General features: G+C 36.7%; 1 protein-coding gene across 10 annotated transcripts in view; it reads left to right on the forward strand.

Annotated features, from left to right (window-relative positions):
• The window catches only part of RPS6KC1 (ribosomal protein S6 kinase C1), a 177,545-nt gene that overhangs the window by 114,075 nt on the left and 43,894 nt on the right, over positions 1–19,576 (forward strand). Inside the window, exon 1 of one of the 10 annotated variants that reach the window (XM_035719244.2) lies at positions 18,181–18,280. The exons of the other annotated variants lie outside the window; for them this stretch is intronic. The gene's annotated coding sequence lies outside the window, so the exon portion shown is untranslated. Of the gene's footprint in view, positions 1–18,180; positions 18,281–19,576 lie in introns of those variants that run through there. 10 annotated transcript variants of the gene reach the window in all.

The raw sequence follows: 19,576 nt of genomic DNA on the forward strand, positions 1-19,576 counted from the left end.
ATCATAGTGAGACCTCTCTCTCTTTCTTCCCCACCCCAGGAATATTTTTGAGATTCTTTACTGCCTCATATGAATTTTAGAATGAGTCTATATCTGTCTACTAGAAAATCCTGTTCTTCTGCCACCATTGCTATTCTCCAGGATTTTACTGATGGTTCCATGTCTGAATTAGATATTGTTCTTCATTCCAGTTGGACCCATAGTCCTCCAGCAGAGTTCTTAGTAAAGTGTTTATAATTGCCTCTTTCCCATGTGAAACTTTAAGGTCCTGTAGGGTAGGGACCATATTTGGTGTGTTCGTTGTGCTTTTATTCATGGTTAGTACAGTGCTTGCACATAACGGGCATTCAGTAAATATAGGTCAATTTGTTGAATTTTAATATATGATGGTGGTGGGAAAAGACCCCTGCCCATCAATTTGCTTTTTTAATTTTATGTATGATGTAAATTTTCTTCTGTTATCTTCTCATTCTTTTTCTTTATGATTTGCCTTTAGTATTGTTGGTTTATTTCTTTTTAATAACTAGAGAGCTTTTTGTATCCTTTGTATTTTTCCGGTACAACAGTCACAGTTTAGTTTTCAGTGCTAGTGATTCTGAGTAATCCCAGTTTAGCATTGTTAGAATATACTGGAATAGATCCCATAAACACCTTTGAACTCTCTCTTCTAGCAGCCTAAATCTGCTAATGTTGTAAAGAAAAAGCTTTTCATAATTTGCTACTCAACAATTTTTTAATGTAGTTGTTAAATACAATGTAGTTGTCTTTTTATAATAGACTTGAAGGAGTCCATTGATTTTGCAAGTATTGTGGCATTTAGTGATCTACACCCCTCATTTTCATAGTGGCCAGACATTGTGAACATTTTACCAATTCCAGGTTTGCTTATGGTATGAGTTATAGTATGAAATACCTCTTTTTGGATCCACACCTTAAGAAGAATTGTGTTTTAAATCTTACTTAATCCGTTAAGTTTATGCATCTTTGAAGATGATACAAAGAAGTTAGTGTCAGGATGTGCCTTTTACTTATTAATTTAACAAACTTCTTTTAAATGCTGTCACTTGGCAGGCACTATATTAAAGGCTGGGAATATTATGCTGTATCAGACATGGGTTTTCTCTTTGGTTTAGTAGGAGAGATATGTCAGTCTGTAAATTCTAAAGCAGCATGGAAAGTGCTGTAAAAAAGCATGAATAAAGGCAGAGCTTTATTCATTCCATTCCAAGCCAGTCATTCCATTTTACACAGTTTAAACTCAGATGATTCTTGTTTCTCTTGAGCCAAATACTGTTGGCTGTGTTAGGTCTTCATACTGCCTTTCTCCAATAACCAATTTTTAGCTATTTCAAGATAGTTATGTTGTCTTTCTGACTGATATTATTTTTATGTTATTCCTTCTAGTTTTATTTTGCTTGCATATGGCCTAAATTCCATTTAGGAACTTAGGATCCTGTCTAAAGATCCTGTCTTTAGCACTCTGTCTTTGGATCTTCCTTGTACAAATTTTTGTTTTTTTGTTAGGGTTGATCAGTTACCTCCTTTTTTTGTCTAATTTTTTTCTGTATACCTATCATTTATTCTTTAAGCCCTCTGATACCACCTTAAAAACATCTCTCAATACAATCAGACACCTTAGGTAACCGGTCGAATCCATCATTTTCTGAACCTTGACTACTGGATTTCTTCACTGCTCTGCTCAAGTCTGGAAGGGTTTGTCTTTTGGCCTGTGGCATTACTCACCTCTGCTTCCTGTTATTCTGGGAATTCCCTTCATCATTTTTCTATATGGTACTTCCTGATCCTTGTATGTGACCACCCCCCCCTTTCCCTGGAAGTCTGTAGAATCTTCTCTTTGCCTCTACTGTTCTAAAATTCCACAATTTCACAATGTTTCAATGTTTTGGTGTGGGATTTTTTTGTTTTTTCATTTGCTGAGCTGGGCATTTGATGACCTTCAGTTTAGGTAACAATCCAGATGTTTTGTTAGGAGATCTAATGAATGTTAATATCCATGTATCTTTTAGATCAATTGATTTCCTTAGAAAAGAACCTTAAACTAACTCCTACCTAGACAGAGATGGCATAAGGCCAGCAGCATTCTGGGAGCCTAGTGGTGGAAGGGGGATTGATAGCCTTACCAATTCAGTGTTTTCTTAATGCCCTTGTTCTCAGCACTATTCCTCGATTACACTTTCAGCACCTGTAGTATCTGATTCCACATTTCAGAAAATAAACCTCTCGTCTTCTGCCAGAGAGGAGGCAGCCGCCTGGCTGGGTATGCAGCCACATAGAGTGTGTAGACTTTTCCCCAGTCTTATTTTCAGGAAAGACCTCGTACCTCTCATTTCTGGATTTCTGCAGTAAGAATTGGCTTGCTTTTTGTTGTTTTTTCCATGTAGAGACATTTAGCATGCTTTTTTTTTTTTTTTTTGTGATCTAAAATTCTGCCATTTGTCCTCATTTCTGTGGTACCTAAATGGGGTGTCTCTTGATGGGATGGGGGCCCCCAAACGTGGAGTGATAATCAGGTGGAAGCCAATGGAACTGTTGGTGAAAGGATTCACTAGAGGCAGAACAAAGGAAATAGAAATTTCTTGAATCTACCACAGTGGGCAGGCCAGCCTAGGAGAGGCTGTCTGCAGGCAGGCAGTGGGCCAGGCTGGATTTAAAGAGGGAAGATGAGGATGTATGGCACATATGGAATCCTCTCTTTTTGGGGAACAGTGCCTGGTTCTAAGTGGCCCATTGGTTAGTTAGAGCCTACGGCTGTTTTGAGGTGGGTCAACTGATGGGCCTGTCTGTATTCAGCCAAGTGGTCACTCTGGCCCTTTCTGCATTCCATTGCTTAAGCCTGTCAGCATAAAAGTGGCCTCTACGGGGGATCCCTGGGTGGCTCAGTGGTTCAATACCTGCCTCCTAGAGTCCTGGGATCAAGTCCCACGTCGGGCTCCGGGCATGGAGCCTGCTTCTCCCTCTGCCTGTTTCTGCTCCCCCCCCGCCCCTTTCTCTCTCTCATTCTCTCATGAATAAATAAATAAAAATCTTGTTTTAAAAACTGGCTTCTACAGTCTCCTCTCATGTTTTCTTTGCAGTCATCATTGTGGATCTTTTAAAATTTCTTTACTGGGATCCTTGGGTGGCTCAGTGGTTTAGCGCCTGCCTTTAGCCTAGGGTGTGATCCTGGAGACCTGCGATCGAGTCCCACATTGGGTTCCCTGCATGGAGCCTGCTTCTCTCACTGCCTGTGTCTCTGCCTCTCATTCTCTCTCTCTGTGTCTCTCATGAATAAATAAATAAAATCTTTAAAAAATTAAAAAATTTCTTTACTGTTATTTAGTGATGTTTTTATAGGGGATAGTGATCTATATTTAAGAGAGTGTTAGTTACATTTAACACAGTATGTAACCCTTCTCAAGTCTCATAGCATCTTTAATTTTGACCAACATGTTTTTGTTGACCTTTTTCACATTGTTAACAATTTTTTTCAACAAAATAGGACAAAAAGTCATGGGGTGACATGCAGCTAGAGTAATCATTTCAGGTTGCCTCTGTAGCCTCTGGGTACTGCTGTTTACATCTAATTCATCTTCAGCTGTGGTTCAAATTAAAATTTAGAAATCCGAAATTATTTGTAAGTTTAAAGGTATACATTATTTTCTTTAAAACCCTTTTAAGATGTACTATCGTTTGCTTCTAGGCCAATTTTCCTCTAGCTCATCTTTAACACTGCTTCCAGAATAATTCATAAAACTGATACTTTAGAAAAATGATCTAAAACTAAAAATCCTCTTGCTTAAAATTCTTCAATACCTTCATATAGTTTTTAGGAGAAAGTTTTAACTTCTTAGCTAAGCCTTCAAAGACATTTGTGACTTGGCCCCTGTTTTCTCTGTTGATTCTCAAATTGTCCACCACTGCCCCCTAACTGGCCCCCAGACCACCACAACATGCTCTCCTGATTATTAGCACTATTGAACTTGCTGGTATATAAGGTATCCTGTTTCACTCATGATGTACCTGTCTGTCTAGAGTAAATTTTGCTTTTATTCCTCTTAATTTCATCTCACTCATGATTATTGTCTTCTTTTGGAAGGCTCCTTTGCTTACCTGTACTGTCTGATTTACATATCTTTTGCTGTGTCTTTTCAATGTCTTGAACTTATTTGTCATAGCATTCATTTGTATTTTTTTTAAAGATTTTATTTATTTATTCACGAGAGACACAGAGAGAGGCAGAGATACAGGCAGAGGGAGAAACAGGCTCCATGCAGGGAGCCTAACATGGGACTTGACCCGGGACTCCAGGATCATGCCCTGGGCTGAAGGCGGCGCTAAACTGCTGAGCCACCTGGGCTGCCCCATTCATTCATATTGTATGGTAGCTTTTGATATTATTTCTGTGCCTCCAGCAAAACTTTATATGCCTCACAAGCATTTTTCTTTTTTAAAAAATTAACATTTTTATTTTGGTACAGTATTTACAGACATTTGTTAGAAAAGATACTCTTAAGTACTGTGCTCAAGATACATGTCTTTGGAGAATCAGTCTCTTACATGTCAAACATCAGCTTAGTAACTGTATTTTATTTAATTTTGTATTTTTGGTCAATATGGTAGTGACTTGCAGATAACAAATACTCAATATATAAAATTGTTGAGAAAAATCAATGAATGAATGATACCTCCCTGCTCACATTATCTCAAAAAAGTGGACACCATTTATTCTCATTGGCCTGCCTCTTCAGCATTTCTCTGCTTGTCCCCCCCCCCCCCGCCCCCGTTTCGGTTTCCTTATTTATTCATCTAGCAAATATTTATTGAGCTTCTGCCCATGTGCCACGTTTGGTATTAGCTAATACCACCGGAGATACAATGGTTAACAAAACACACCTTATCTCCGCCCTCTCAAGAGTTTACCATCCAGTGAGAAATATAAATAAACTGGCAGTTAAAACACAGTGTGAAAAGTGCAGGAAGTCCACTAAGGTAATGTGAGAACATACGTGACGGCTACCTGTCCTGGGGCTCTCTGTAGGCTTCTTAGAATTGAAGAAGCAAAGCCAGGAGGAAGAAGAAGGACTTCGTTCACAGGAGTGTTCCAGGCTGCAGGAAGAGCAGTATATCCATGGCTGTGGGAGTCTTCAAGAACATGTTTTTTTCTCTGGTTTCTTCAAGCCCTTTCAATTTTCCCTTCTTGCCCACCCCCAAATTTTGTTCAATCTTCAACACTTGGCTGAAGCTTACCTACTCTTTAATTCTCTGCTTATCTTTTCTGTCTTTGAATTAAGCTCAGCATTCAGTTGTATGTTATTTTCACCTCTATGACTTTTTTTTTTTTTTTAAGATTTTATTTCTTTATTCATGAGAGACACAGAGAGAGAGGGAGAAGCAGGCTCCCTGTGAGGAGCCTGATGTGGGACTCTATGCTACTGATGAAGTGTTGGAATATAGGTGAAGTCCGGAGCCAACCACCAAGAAAGAATTCTTGAGACATCTTTGGTGCAAAATGGTGGTTTTATTAAAGCACAGGGACAGAACCCATGGGCAGGTAGAGCTGCTGCCCTGGGCCTGTGAGGGGTGGCTGATTATATACCTGGGAGTTGGAAGGGGTTTGAGGATAGTGTACTCTCTAAGGAATTTTGCAAGCAAGGTTCCAGGACCTTGAGGGGCCTAGCTATTGTTGGGAAAAGGTCACTTATTACCATCTAATAAAACCTTGGTCATGAGACCCTTCAGATGTGCTGGGGGGATGATTGCCAACACGTATCTTGGAGGCTTTATTTATTTTATTTTATTTTATTTTATTTTATTTTATTTTATTTTATTTTATTTATTTTTTTATTTTATTATTTATTTAAAGATTCTACCTATTTTTTCATGAGAGACACACAGAGAGGCAGAGACATAGGCAGAGGGAGAAGCAGGCTCCATGCAGGGAGCTTGATGTGGGACTCGATCCTGGGACTCCAGGATCACGCCCTGGGCCAAAGGCAGGCACCAAACCGCTGAGCCACCCAGGCGCCCCATCTTGGGGGCTTTAGAGATAAAGGACATTTCTAAAGGAATTTTTATTTGTTTAAGTAGACTTACAGGATCCTGGGATCGGGCTAATATTGCCTTCTGCCCTTAGCAAAGTATTAATATCGAGGCAGTTGAGTCCGTAGAGAATTGTCCCTGTGCCTGTTTCAAGGACTTGTCAATGTGCCTTGTCCTCAGCTAGTCCTCTTCCCCCCGCCCCCCCACCAGGGATCATACCCTGAGCCAAAGGCAGACCCCCAGACACTGAGCCACCCAGGTGCCCCTCACCTCTATGACTTTGGTTGCCTTAAATATATTGTTAACCTGACCTAGAGTGCAGGGACTAAAACTTAATCCTCTGTTTTCTCTGATAATGCCTAACTACATACAATGTTGTCCATGCCCTAGGGATGTAGTAAATGCTTGCTGGATAGTGGTGAAGGGAGCAAAGACAATTTATGTGCTTTAAGATTTCAAATGCTCTGTGAATCTGCACCTCAAAACATAGCACACCTGCAGGATCACAGGTTCTTTTGAGCTGAAAATGGCCAAAACATTCCTGTCCGTGCTCCACTCCCCCTTCCCTTCTCTGCCAGAGTACACTGTAGACTATTAGTAGGGTACTTTGTTGCAGTCCATGAAATTGTCAATTTGAGAATGAGTATTGTGTCTTTGTATTTCATAGTGCTGTAAAATATTTTGGAAATTTTCAGAACATGGATACATTGTATTCTGATATTAAATAAATTTTCTTGGTCACATGAAAACACTGTTAAATTTTAATCAGTACTAGAAGTTCAGCTCCATCTGCTACAGAGGTACACAGCTCATTTAAAACATTTAAAGGGATGTCTGGGTGGCTCAGTCAGAGCATCTGACTCTTGATTTTAGCTCAAGTCATGATCTCAGGGTCATGACTCAATGCTGGGCGTGGAGCCTGCTTAAGATTCTCTTTCTCCCTCTGTTCCCCACCGCCAGATATTTAAAAATAATAGCATTTAAAGCTTCCTTGTTCTTGAGGCATTTTCTTTTGAATTGGAATCAGGCTACTTAAAAAAAAAAAAAAAAAAAAAAAGGAATCAGGCTACTTTGACATTGGCAATTTAGTTGGATATGTATTCATTGACTTGAAGATGTCACCACCTCTGTGTCTGTTATCATCATAAGATAGGATTTATTAACAGTCTGAGTACATATTGCACTGATTCTGAACACTTTTGTAGAAACTATGTAGACATATTTGCTTTCTTAATTGCAATTTTCAAGGCCTATAAATTGATTTGGGTATATTTATATACCCAGCATATCTGACAACAGAATGGAAATACTAACATAGAGTATGAACGAATATAGTTTATATTAGCACTAGAGTACTAGGTTTTTCTAACAAATGTAAATAAGAAGGATCTAAAGCTAAATACAAGAGACTATACTTTTAATTGAATTTTCATCTAAATTTAACAGTGTCAAGACATTATCCCAAGTGAACTTTAGAATTCAAACCAGAGAAATAGAATAAATGGTTTCATTATTGAATTGAATGGCATGCGCTGAACTTGGGCCCCAAAACCCAGAACTTCAGAGTTTTAACCTCTCTTTTGCATAATCTCTTTGTGGCCTTGGGCAAGTTGCTTCGCAAAAACAGAAAACAGACAGTCACAATGAGAATGACAAAGGTGTAGAGATCTAGCTTTTAAAGCATTTGGATCTGAGAAGAGCCTAAGTGGATGTTTTTCCTAGCTCTTCAACATGTATGTTTTAAACACAATTTTTTCTGTCTTTTATATTCTGTCTTCTGCTATATTTATATCCAGTTTTCTTACAAAGACACATCATGTCCTTTGGAACCAGGTTTCCTGAAGTAATAGATGTGTAGGCCTGGGATTTAAAAAATTATACAAAGTAAAACTTTTTAATATATGTATATAAAAGATATTTTGTGATAACTTTATTGTTCATTAAGTCATTAACCTCACATTCCTGGTAGAAGACATCTTTGAAGAATGGCTTATATTCATTGACATTTGGCTAATAGGAATGTAAAAGATTTTAAATTCATGTTTGTGGTTGGGATAATTACTCCCTGGATTATTTTCTAGAGAGTAGCATATATTTTGCATTGCTTTTGGGCAGGACCAGAGTTAGCTATTTGCCTAAAGATGAGTAATCCAGGGGTTTGGCTAAGTAACTTCTGATAGGAAATGGGGAAATATTTTTTGAATCCTTTTTATCTTTTCTGATCTTGATAATGATCTGTCAAAGAAAATAAGCTTTGCCAACCTTATCTCGTGCCTCCTGAAGGAATGAAACCATGTAGAAATGAATGGCCTTTACATTTTGAGTAAATTACTTGTATTTACAAATCTGTTTCACTACTACCAAAAGTATGCTTATTTTCTTTTTCTAATATTATAATTCATAATATATTCATAACATCTTCAAAGATAAAGTTATTGTGGTAGTGTTTATTTTTTGCTATCACAGTGACAAACTATGGTCCTTAAAAAAAATCACCATGATTATTATTGAAGTTATGAAGTACACAAAGGTGTAAATTGAGTTCACATGGGGCATACACGCACAATACAGTGTTGTATTAGGTTATGGAGACCAGAGATGGTTGCACTCAACAGATTAGGGTTATATTCAGTTTATTTTTATCTGTTTATTTATTTTTAAAATCTTTTATATTCAGTTTAAATAGCGGGACAAATTGGCTTCATTATGACAGTTCTTATAGTACATAAATGCTTAATAATGCCCTAGTTCTAAATTAATTTATAACTAATTCCCTATGGAAGCTTTGAAGAATTTTTAAAAATCTGGATTAAGATTAGAATTATTATAAACCAAATGCATTTGTTGCCATTTTAAAGCCAAGAATTAAAAGATGCTTTTGGTATTATTTTTTTTAAAAATATTTTCTATATTGATTTTCTCCTAACTGCATTTAAAATACGGAAAAAACCCCAGAAACCCCAGAAAGCAAAGATGACATACAGGAAAACTTCCTATTAGTTCATTTCTTTTAAGATTAATATATGCCAGTTATCCAGTATTGTGGTTGAATATAGCCTAGGTTCTTGAGATTCTGTTTTTTTTTTTTTAGATTCTGTTTTTAATATTTTAAGAGATGCCACAGTATTTTGTTTCCGTGTGAAGTACTGTGGCAGATAGAATCATTACCTTAAGTAAATGACATTTTTGAGTAGCCAGAAATCAGAATTTTAAATTGCTGTTTTGTAGATATTATTAAACTTCATCTCAAAAAGTACATTTCCTTGGGTAACATTTGGATTGTGGGTATGTATGAGGGTACCTAGAAAACCAACCTTTCAGGACAAAGTACCTTATTTTATGACTGCATTAAAAAAATACCTTTATTATCATTCATAGGCTTATTAAAACACTTTAGATTTTATATTTAATTTTATTCATTGTATGCTTATTTTGAGTAGAATTATGGGTGACTTTAAATATGACTAACCCACCCCTCCCCTTTATAAGGGAAAAAATAATCACATTGACTTAATTTACTTAAGTAAATCCCATTAGAGGGAGTATTTCTTATGTTTTTTGTTCAGCCACTGGAGTCCCCTGTGACCTTGGGTAGGTATTCTAAGGGGTGACTGATGGTTCATGATGTTCTGTATTTTCTGGTAGCTTGCCTGTTGCCTGCCTCTGGGTTCGTCATCCCCCTTATGCTGACTTAGGCAGTATTAGGCAGTCTCTTATCTTCAGGCTTTGATGCATATGTTCTGAAGGTGGCCACAGTGACTTTGGGTAGCAGCAGATGGTAAACCTTCAGGCTGCCACCGGCTATACTGGTGTTAAGTTGGAAAGTTAACGTTTGATGAAGAATCAGTAGTGCATATGAAAGAGCTTTCACTGCTGAAATATCTTTTAATTAAAAAATTAGCATACTAAAACCTTTGCAAATGTCTGGGCATTTAAAGAAATTTAAAATTAGTTGTTTTCTTATAGAGAAATTAGTTATTTACCAGCTTAGTTTGTATTGCTTGCATTTGCTAATGGGCTTCTTTTCTCCCTTTTCCTGCCCCAATTTGCCTGTAGTTAAGACAGGGTGTAGATAAACTGAAACAGGAGATGTTTTTAGGAGTTAAATGTGTTTCTATAAACACTTCAAGTATACTTTGAAATATGGTATTTTGGATTTTAATAGTGAGAAAGAAATGTGGATCTTCAGTACTATCTCCATACAATTCTAGTAAATTTGGTCTTTCATTTCCTACCTTTGAAGAGATTTCTAGGTTATATAGAGGCCTGAAGAACTCAGCCTGCCTCAAAAAGAGATTTCACTGTGTTCTGAGTTGGCGATTTTTTTTGACTTTGCCATTCATCCACAAAGCAATATCCTTTTTGGATTGTTTGTTCACTCACTTCATGATAATGTGCCATGTTGAAAGTTCTAGCACAAGTAAAACACTGGTAAGACTCTTAAGGATTTTTGTTTGTTTGTTTCCCTTAAATCCTAGGGGTACCTCTTATCCTTTGCTAAACATAGATCCTTGAGTGTAGTAAAGTGAAAATACCCTTTTAAACCTGACTCATAAGTATCCATGTCAAATTTTACTCTTTGTATTTGAATTCTCATCAGTGAAATACTTTTGTGAGTATATGATCATCAAGAACAGATTGGTTTAATGACATAACATGAGAGAAGTGCCTCTACACAGTCTGTTCATGCTGATGCTCTTGACACTGTAACTTCTTATGGACGAAATCTGTAGTCTCAACATCTTTTGCTTTTGGAGTTGCAGGACAGTGGTACAGGGAACATTGTTAGCCTTCCAGTGTCAAAGAAGGAGAAACTTAGGGCCCATTGAGGGGAATTGTTGGTATTAAAGGTCACCTAGTACTATTCCTTGTTTTCTGGTAGTTGAAATTTTATAAGAGGTCTCTCATGAGAATAAGGTATTGAAATAAATAAGAGTGGAAATACAGTTTGAATATTAAGCATACAAAATGAAATAGGTTTTTAGCAGTAAATATCAATAACTTGATTATCATCATATTGTATTGATGGGGGGAAACAGATTTAGAGCTCTGTGTTTGTTGCTTAAAACCATTTCTGCAGAAGAGTAACATTATAGCTCCTGTAATGCTGCCAAGATGAGTTAAGTTAATAACTTAATAATGGGTGAGTTCGTTTTTTAACAGAGTACAGTGAATATATGAAATTCTGTTGAGAAAAACTGTCTAACTTGCAAAATTGGGCTTCTGTATTTTCTCTAGCTTCTTTATTATGTTGATCCCATTTTTTTCTGTTTATGTTTATTTATGTGTGAATTCCCAGTAGTATAACTTACACAATTGAAGTTCATTCAGATTACATCTAGCAAACACGAATAGTACTGTGATGTCATTAAGGGAAAGGCTGTGCTTGTCTAATATGATTACCTCTGTAGACTTTTTTTTTAAAACATTTTTTAAACTTTTATTAATTGTTGCGGACGCCTGTGAAGTAACTGGCACCGAATTAGAGATAGATGTTCCCTCAAATTACTCATGTAATCTTTCTTTTTAAAGGAATTGGAGCAAAAGATATTTTTAGAGACTTATATATACTTTGAATATCGGCATTTAAATATGTCAAAAGTTTCAAAAGTGGCACTTAATCTTCGCCTGCCGGAAGGAAGTCTTTACTCTTCCTCATAACGATGGTAGTGTCTTGATAGTAGCATCTTCCCCTTTTCCCCAAATTTATTCTTCATATTCTTAAAAGAAATCATTGGATGCCTTTGTTATATTTCCCCACCCCTCCTGTCTTCCCAAAAGTGGTACCTTGTTAAATATCAGGCCTTCCTTATTCTATCATTAGAAAAAAAAACAGACTTTCACCAGTTGGAGTTTTCCCCTACCATCATTAGGAAAGAAGAGTGGGCAAGTCTCATTGTGCTGGTGGAATTGAAGAACAGATGAGCTAATCCTTAAGGGATAAGTTGTCTGCTTATCCCCCCCACCCCCCATTAGAGGCAGTCATTCTATATATTATTATGGGCAAAGATGGAATAATCTCTTCTGTTAGACCATATGCTAATAGAGTGCTGATAAGTGAATGTGAAAAATGAAAGGGAGAAATACATTAATTGTATTCTCTCAATAAGGTATGCTATCCAAGGTAATTATTTCATGACAGTTTTAGTTATAGTACTTGTTTTATCATGAAATAAAAGATGGTTTTAGGAGCCTTTTATTGGAAAGACAATTGTATCAAATTAGTACCAAATTAGATTTTTGTCTTTATAAAGGTGAGCAAACCCATGAGCAGTTTTTAAATTGATGTGTTCTAGTCCACAAATGAACAAATTCTGTTTGAGGGTTAAAGAAGCTATTATTTTGTCCTTTATGCTGACAGCTTCATTACAGATTAGCCTACTGTTGGCATTAAAAAAATGTTTGGCTCCTTATGATCTTTGTGCATGCAACTATAATATTAATGCAGTGCCATAGCACTGTTCATTAAGAAATGACTTTAAATGAGGTTGAAGCGTGTAAATTTGGAAAGATACAGATGTTAAATGCAGTCGTTTCTCTTTGTATACAGCCGTATGGCTAATAATTTCCAAGTGGCTAAAGCTCTTGTTAGCAGGAGTGCTGGTGTGTTAAGAATGGCTCTATAAATAACTTTAAGAACTGAAGTTGAAGGTGCTTCTTTTAAAGACTATTGTTAACTAAACATTATTGCCAAACAGATGGAAAGCATTCACCAGCCTGATGTTTTTAGGTCTAATTATATTATCACCAGCCCTGTACGGCTCAGTTGAAGAGGTGTATCCAGAGGCCAATTTATAATCATTTAGCCAACACCTGTTTGGGAGAAATTGACAGTCAAAGGGCACATTTAAAAAAAAATCACATATGTTCTTGTGTTTATTGCCTCAATGTGAACGTTGTCTAGTTGCAAACAAACTTGGTAGGAGAAGAAAGTAAATGTAAACAGAGCAGTACTTCCCAGCCATGTTTATCGATCTTAATTTGGCCTTTTTATCTGATCCACTTCATGCTTCATGGCCAAGTAAGATCAGCAAAGAGATATCACTCCTGATTTGTGTAGGTATATTCTGTTAGGACAATTAAGGGGTTTGTGGTAGGAAAAAGAAATTCTTTCCTTTCTACATGTTCCTTACCTTTTACCCAGTGAAATGTTTTCTATTTCATATATATGTATCTTATTTAAATAGGATTGGCATTCCGATGAGTGGCTTAAAAGAGTCACAACTTGATATAAAAAAGAGGATTTAAGGAACACTACTTTTCTTCACAGATTCAACTGAGGTTCATTAAACCCTCCTTTTCAGAGAAAGGGCCAAAGTGCCTATTTTTGAACTTATGTTAATTTAAATCTCAAGGTTCAAGTTCTTTGAATGTTTTTCCATGCTTTGGAGGTTCAACATTGGTGATGAGTATAGCTCAAAGAGAAATTATGGGGAGGATAGATCTATTCTATCTAAAAATAGTTTGAACTTGATGATCTTATTAATTCTTTCATTTTAGTATTTTTTCTTCTTTTGGCATACTTCTCTATTGAAAAATTTATATACGATGTCTCCATTTTCTTATCACCCATTAACTCAGAGCAGTCTGGCTTCGCTTCCACCATTTCACAGCACAATGCAGTACTGAAAGTTACCAACAATTTCCTAACTGTCTTTGGCAGTAATTGATTCTCAGTCCTTATTGTTTGTGGCTTCTCTTTGTTGTTTAGAATAGATGATTACTCTCATCTTATACATTCTCTTTCCCTGACACCTAAATCATTATATTTTCTGGTTTTCTTTGTACTTTTTTCCCTCCACTTTTAGTTGTTGTCTTATATACTGTAGATATCACAGCTATGTATAATTCTCAAATTTAGACATAAGTATAGTTTAGCAGTTACAGAGGAAGAACCTGGAGATAGGCTGCTGGGGTTTAAATTTCATCTCTACTATTTTTTTTAGCTTTGTAAGCATGGACGGGTTAACAGTTTTGTGTTTATTTCCTCATCTGTAAAATTGGTTAATAAAAAATATGCTTCTGAAGAATCATTTGACAAAATTCAGTATCCATTCATGATCAAAAAACTCTCAACATACTGGGTCTAGAGGGAAAATACCTCAACATAATAAAGATTGTATAGGACAAAAACCCAAAGCTACCCTCATACTTAATGGTAAAAAGCCAAAAGCTATTCCATTAAGGTCAGGAAAAAGACAAGGATGTCCACTCTTTTTTTTTTTTTTTTTTTAAGATTTTATTTATTCATGAGACACACACACACACACACACACACACACACACACACAGAGGCAGAGACACAGGCAGAGGGAGAAGCAGGCTCCATGCAGGGAGCCTGATGTGGGACTTGATCCCAGGTCTTCGGGATCACGCCCTGGACTGAAGGTGGTGCTAAACCGCTGAGCCACCTGGGCTGCCCAAGGGTGTCCACTCTTACCATTTTAATTCAACATAGTAGTAGATGGCCACAGCAATCAGACAAGAAAAAGAAATAAAAGGCATCAAAATTGGTAGAGTAAGTAAACATCACTGTTTGCAGATGACATGATATTATATATAAGAAATGCTAACAACTCCACCAAGAAACTATTAGAACTAATCAATTCAGTAAAGTTGCAGTATACAAAATGAATATATAGAAATATGTTGTGTTTCTATTCACTAATAACTAGCAGAAAGAGAGATTAAGAAAATAATCCTGTTTATAGTTGCATTAAAAAGCATCATAAAATACCTGGGGATAAATTTAACCAAAGAAGTGAAAGACATGTATTCTGGAAACTATAAGACACTGATGAAAGAAATCGAAGATGACATAAATAAATGGAAAGATAGATAACACCCTGCCTGAAGATTACAATAATTAATATTAAGATTTCTATGCTACCCAAAGAAATCTATAGTTTCAATTCAGTCCTTATGAAAATACCAATAGTATATTTCACAGGACTAGAACAAATAATTATAAAGTACATATGGACTCCCAGAGGACCCTGAATAATCAAAGCAGTCTTGAGAAAGAAGAATAAGACTGGAGGTATCACAGTCCCAGGTTTCAAGCTATACTACAAAGCTGTGATAATCAAAATGGTGCTGTACTAGCACAAGGAATAGACAATCAATAGAACAATGGATCAATAGAACACAATAAAGAGCCCAGAAATAAGACCATGTTTATATGGTCTATGAATTTATGACAAGTGGCAAAACTCTGCAGTGGAGAAAAGAAAGTCTCTTTAATAAATACTGTTGGGAAAACTGGACAAATGCATGCAAAAGAATGAAACTGGACCACTTTTTTACACCATACATGAAAACTAAACTCAGAATGGACTAAAGACCCTAAATATAAGACCTGAAACCATAAAACTCATAAAAGAAAACATAGGTAATAAGTTTTTGGACATCAGCCTTAGTAATATTTTTTTGGAACTGTGTCCTCAGGCAAGAGAAACAAAAGTAAAAATGAACAAAATGAGACAACATCAAACTAAAAATTTTATGCACAGAGAAGGAGACCATGAATACAGTGAAAAGGCAGCCTACTGAATAGAAGAAGATGTTTGCAAATGATATATCTGATAAGGGGTTAGTATCCAAAATATATAAAGAACTCATACAACTCAACACCAAAAAAAAAAAAAAAAAAAATCTGATTAAGAAATGGGAGAGGATCTGAATAGACATTTTCCCCAAGAAGACAGGTGGCCAACAGACATAAGAAAACATGCTCAACAGCTCTTATCATTATGAAAATGCAAATCAAAACTACAGGGAAGTATCACCTCACACCAGTCAAAATGGCTAATCTCCAGAAGATAAGAAATAAGTGTTGGTGAGGATGTAGAGAAAAGGGAATACTCATGTACTGTTGTGGGAATGTAAATTGGTACATCTGTGGAAAACAGCATGGAGGCTCCTCAAAAAATTAAAAATAGAAATGCTATACAATTCAGTAATTACATTACTGGGTATTTACTTGAAGAAAGTGGAAACACTAATTTGAAGAGATTACCTGCACCCCATATGTTTGCTGCAACATTACTGTGATAGCCAAGATATGGAAGCAGCCTAAGTGTCTGTATAGTTGAATGGATAAAGATGTGGTACATGTACTCAATGGAATATTACTTAGCCACCAAAAAGGATGAAATCTTGCAATTTGTGATAACATGGATGGATTGATCTAGAGGATATTATGCTAATTGAAATAAATCAGACAGAAAGACAAATACCATTTACTTGTATGTAGAATCTAAAAACAAACCAACAAATTAATAACAGATTCCTAATTATAGAGATGCAAACTTGTTGCTAGAGAAGAGGTGTGATGGGGGGGGTATAGGTGAAATCGGTGAAGGGAATTAAGACATACAGACTTCCAGTTATAAAATAAATTATAGAAATATAAAGGGCAGCATAGGGAATATGGCCAGTAATATTGTAATAACTTTGTATGGTGATGGATGGTAACTACACTTATTGTGGTATTTCATAATGTATATAATTGTTGAGTCACTATGTTGTGTACCTGAAACTAATATAATATTGTGTCAACTATATTTTAATTAAAAAAAAAAAGCCAGTCACAAAGGAAAAAATATTTGCCAATAATCATTGGATTGTTGAACACGTTATATATGATTTAATTCTTTGGAACCCAGCATTAGTACCTGGTTTAAAGTAAGCACTTCACTGGAGGTACAGTCTCATATTTTTCACTGTTTCTTGATGGAGAATGCTCAAATATAAATCTTTAGTCCTGACTTATTTTCTAAGCTCTATTTGCATATTGCCAGTCATCTTCTAAACATTTATAACTGAATTTGTTCACATGTGTTTATGAACATTTACTGTGGCAGAGGGATGTGTTATATGTTGGAGGAAATATAGTTTCTGCCCTGTATTAGTTTTCTATTGCTGTCATAACAAATTACCACAAACTTAGCATCCTAAAACAACTCTATTATGCCAAAGTTCCTTGGTTTTTGTTTTGTTTTGTTAGATTTTATTTAAATTCAAGTTAGCATATAGTGTATTATTAGTTTCAGGGGTAGATTTAGTGATTCATCAGTTGCATATAACACCCAGTTCTTATTACATCAAGTACCCTCCTTAACGCCCATCACCCAGTTATCCTATCCTCCCATCCCCTCAGGCAACCCTTAGTTTGTTCCCTATTGTCAAGAGTCTCTTATGGTTTGCCTCCCTCTGTTTTTGAGTTGTTTTATTTTTTCTTCCCTTCCCCTAGGTTCATCAGTTTTGTTTTTTAAATTACACATCTGAGTAAAATCATATGATATTTTTGTCTTTCTCTGTGTCAAAGTTCTTTGGACCAGAGGTCTGACATGGGTCGCAGTGGGCTAGAATCAAGGTGCTGGTAGGGCTGTGTTCCTTACTGGAGGCAGTGGGGAAAAGTCCACGTCCAGGTTCATTCAGGTTGTAGGTTGAATTCTTTTCTTTGCAGTTGTTGGACTGAACTCTTCCTTACTGGCTATCAGCAAAGACTGGGCTTTGCTTCTAGAAGCTGTCTGCTCCTTCTTATGCTTCCTGTGAGCTCCCAGAGGCCTGTCTCCAGTGCTGACATGTGGGCATCTGTAGCTTAGTGCCAGCAACTGTCTATCCCTCTCATACTTCAAATCTCTCTGATTTCCCTTTCTGCCATATCATTTCTGTGTTTCCACTTCTGGCCAGAGATAGTTCTCTGCTTTTCAGGGTTCATGGGATTTGATTGAGCCCACTCAGATAATCCAAGATAATCTGTTTTAAGGTCTGTACCTTAATTACATCTGCAAAGTCCTTTTTGCCAGGAACACAACATATTCATAGGTTCTGGAGATTAAGGTATGAATATCCTTGGCGACCATTATTCTGCCTACAATATGCCCATAAAAAACTTGAAATCTGGTTGGGAAATACATAAGTGAACAAATAAATCGAAGGGGTTGGTACTATATATAGTGGAAGAACAAAGAACGGAGAGAATCATTGTTACCTGAGTGGAATACAGAAGGATGAGAATTTGTTTGATAAAGTGGGGGTGGGGCATGAGGGGTGGTGGTGGGTGGTGGTGGCACATGTCAGGAGAAGAAGCAATAACAGCAATAACAATAATAGTAACAAGTGGCTATCCCAAGCACTTTTATAAGATGACTTCACTGAAATTCTCACAAATGGTAGATTCTGTTATCTGCCATTATAGCATCTGCAGATGAAGTTTTAATGTTTTCACATTTATGTATGTATATATGTATGTATGTTTTCACTTTTAGAGTAGAAAGGGTAAAATTATATGGGGTAGTTGAGAGAATTAACATGGCAAAAGCATAGCACATAGTAAACACTTAGTACAATGTAGGCAAAGAGAGGAGAGGGTGGATAGGAGAAATACTTAGGTAGTGGACTGGTGGTCACTGGCTATGAAGGTAGGGGACAGGGGTCTTCATAGGGACCACGGGAGCTTTCTGGTGGGGTGGTGGTGGTACATGGACAGTGGTGTTACGCAGTACCACAGGAAGAGAAACGGTCTGGTTTTTATTTCTAGTAGGGACAGGGCTTTGGGAAGAGGAAGGGGCAAGTTCAGAAGGTATCTGTGAGAATATTCAATGGAATTTAAGTGGAGACTTACATAGTGTAGGTGAGACACTCGTAAGAGAGTTCAAAGAGGAAGTGGTCACCATCACTTCAAATTCATCATGTCTAACATGGAATTTATTATCTTCTCCTCAGGCCAGTATTGCATCTCCTGACCATTCTTTCATTTTCCCAAGCTTGACATCTTTTTTTCATCCTTGACTCTCAGCTCTCTGGAAGGGGAACCCAAAGCCCTGTTTGCATTGTTTACAGGTCTCTGTGATGTAAATACTCTGAACCCATTTCAGGTAGTGGCTGCTTTTGTGCTACTAGGGTGGAGATCAAGAGCTCCAGAGGAAACTGTGTGGGCCCGCAAAGCCTAAAATCTTTACTGTTTGCATCTTTATAGAAAAAGTTTGTTAGCCTCTGCTTTAGAGTCTCTAAAATAATAAAATAGTAACATGGTAGAATAAATATCTATCTCTAGTCATTCTATCCATCAAGATGGGTGTGGGGAGAGGGGAATTTGAGGGGGTGATGTATGAGATCATGTATGGTCTTGAGGTGATTTTTTTGGACTTAGGTTTTTATTTTTATTTTTTCTGAATGAGAGGAGTGATATGATGTAACTTACGTTTTTAAAAGAAAACACTGCCTGCTATTTAGAGAATAAACCATAGAGCAGCAAATAAGGAAACAGAGAAATCTGTTGGGACGCCATTGTTTTAATCCAGGTAAATCTTTGGATCAGGATAATAGCTATGCAAGTGAGTTCATGTTTTGGATACATTTTGAACAAAGAGCTGACAGGATTTACTGATGGAAAAAGAGAAACTAGGATGAGTCTTGGATGGAGAAATAGTACCAAAAGGGGGTCTTAAGTTGGAGCCTGAGTTACTGAGATCACATTATACCATGTTGCTACATAAAGGGGTATTAAGAAGAAAATTGAGACTTCAAC

The sequence above is a fragment of the Canis lupus genome, chromosome 7 (genome assembly GCF_003254725.2).
Source record: "Canis lupus dingo isolate Sandy chromosome 7, ASM325472v2, whole genome shotgun sequence".
NCBI lineage: Eukaryota > Metazoa > Chordata > Mammalia > Carnivora > Canidae > Canis > Canis lupus.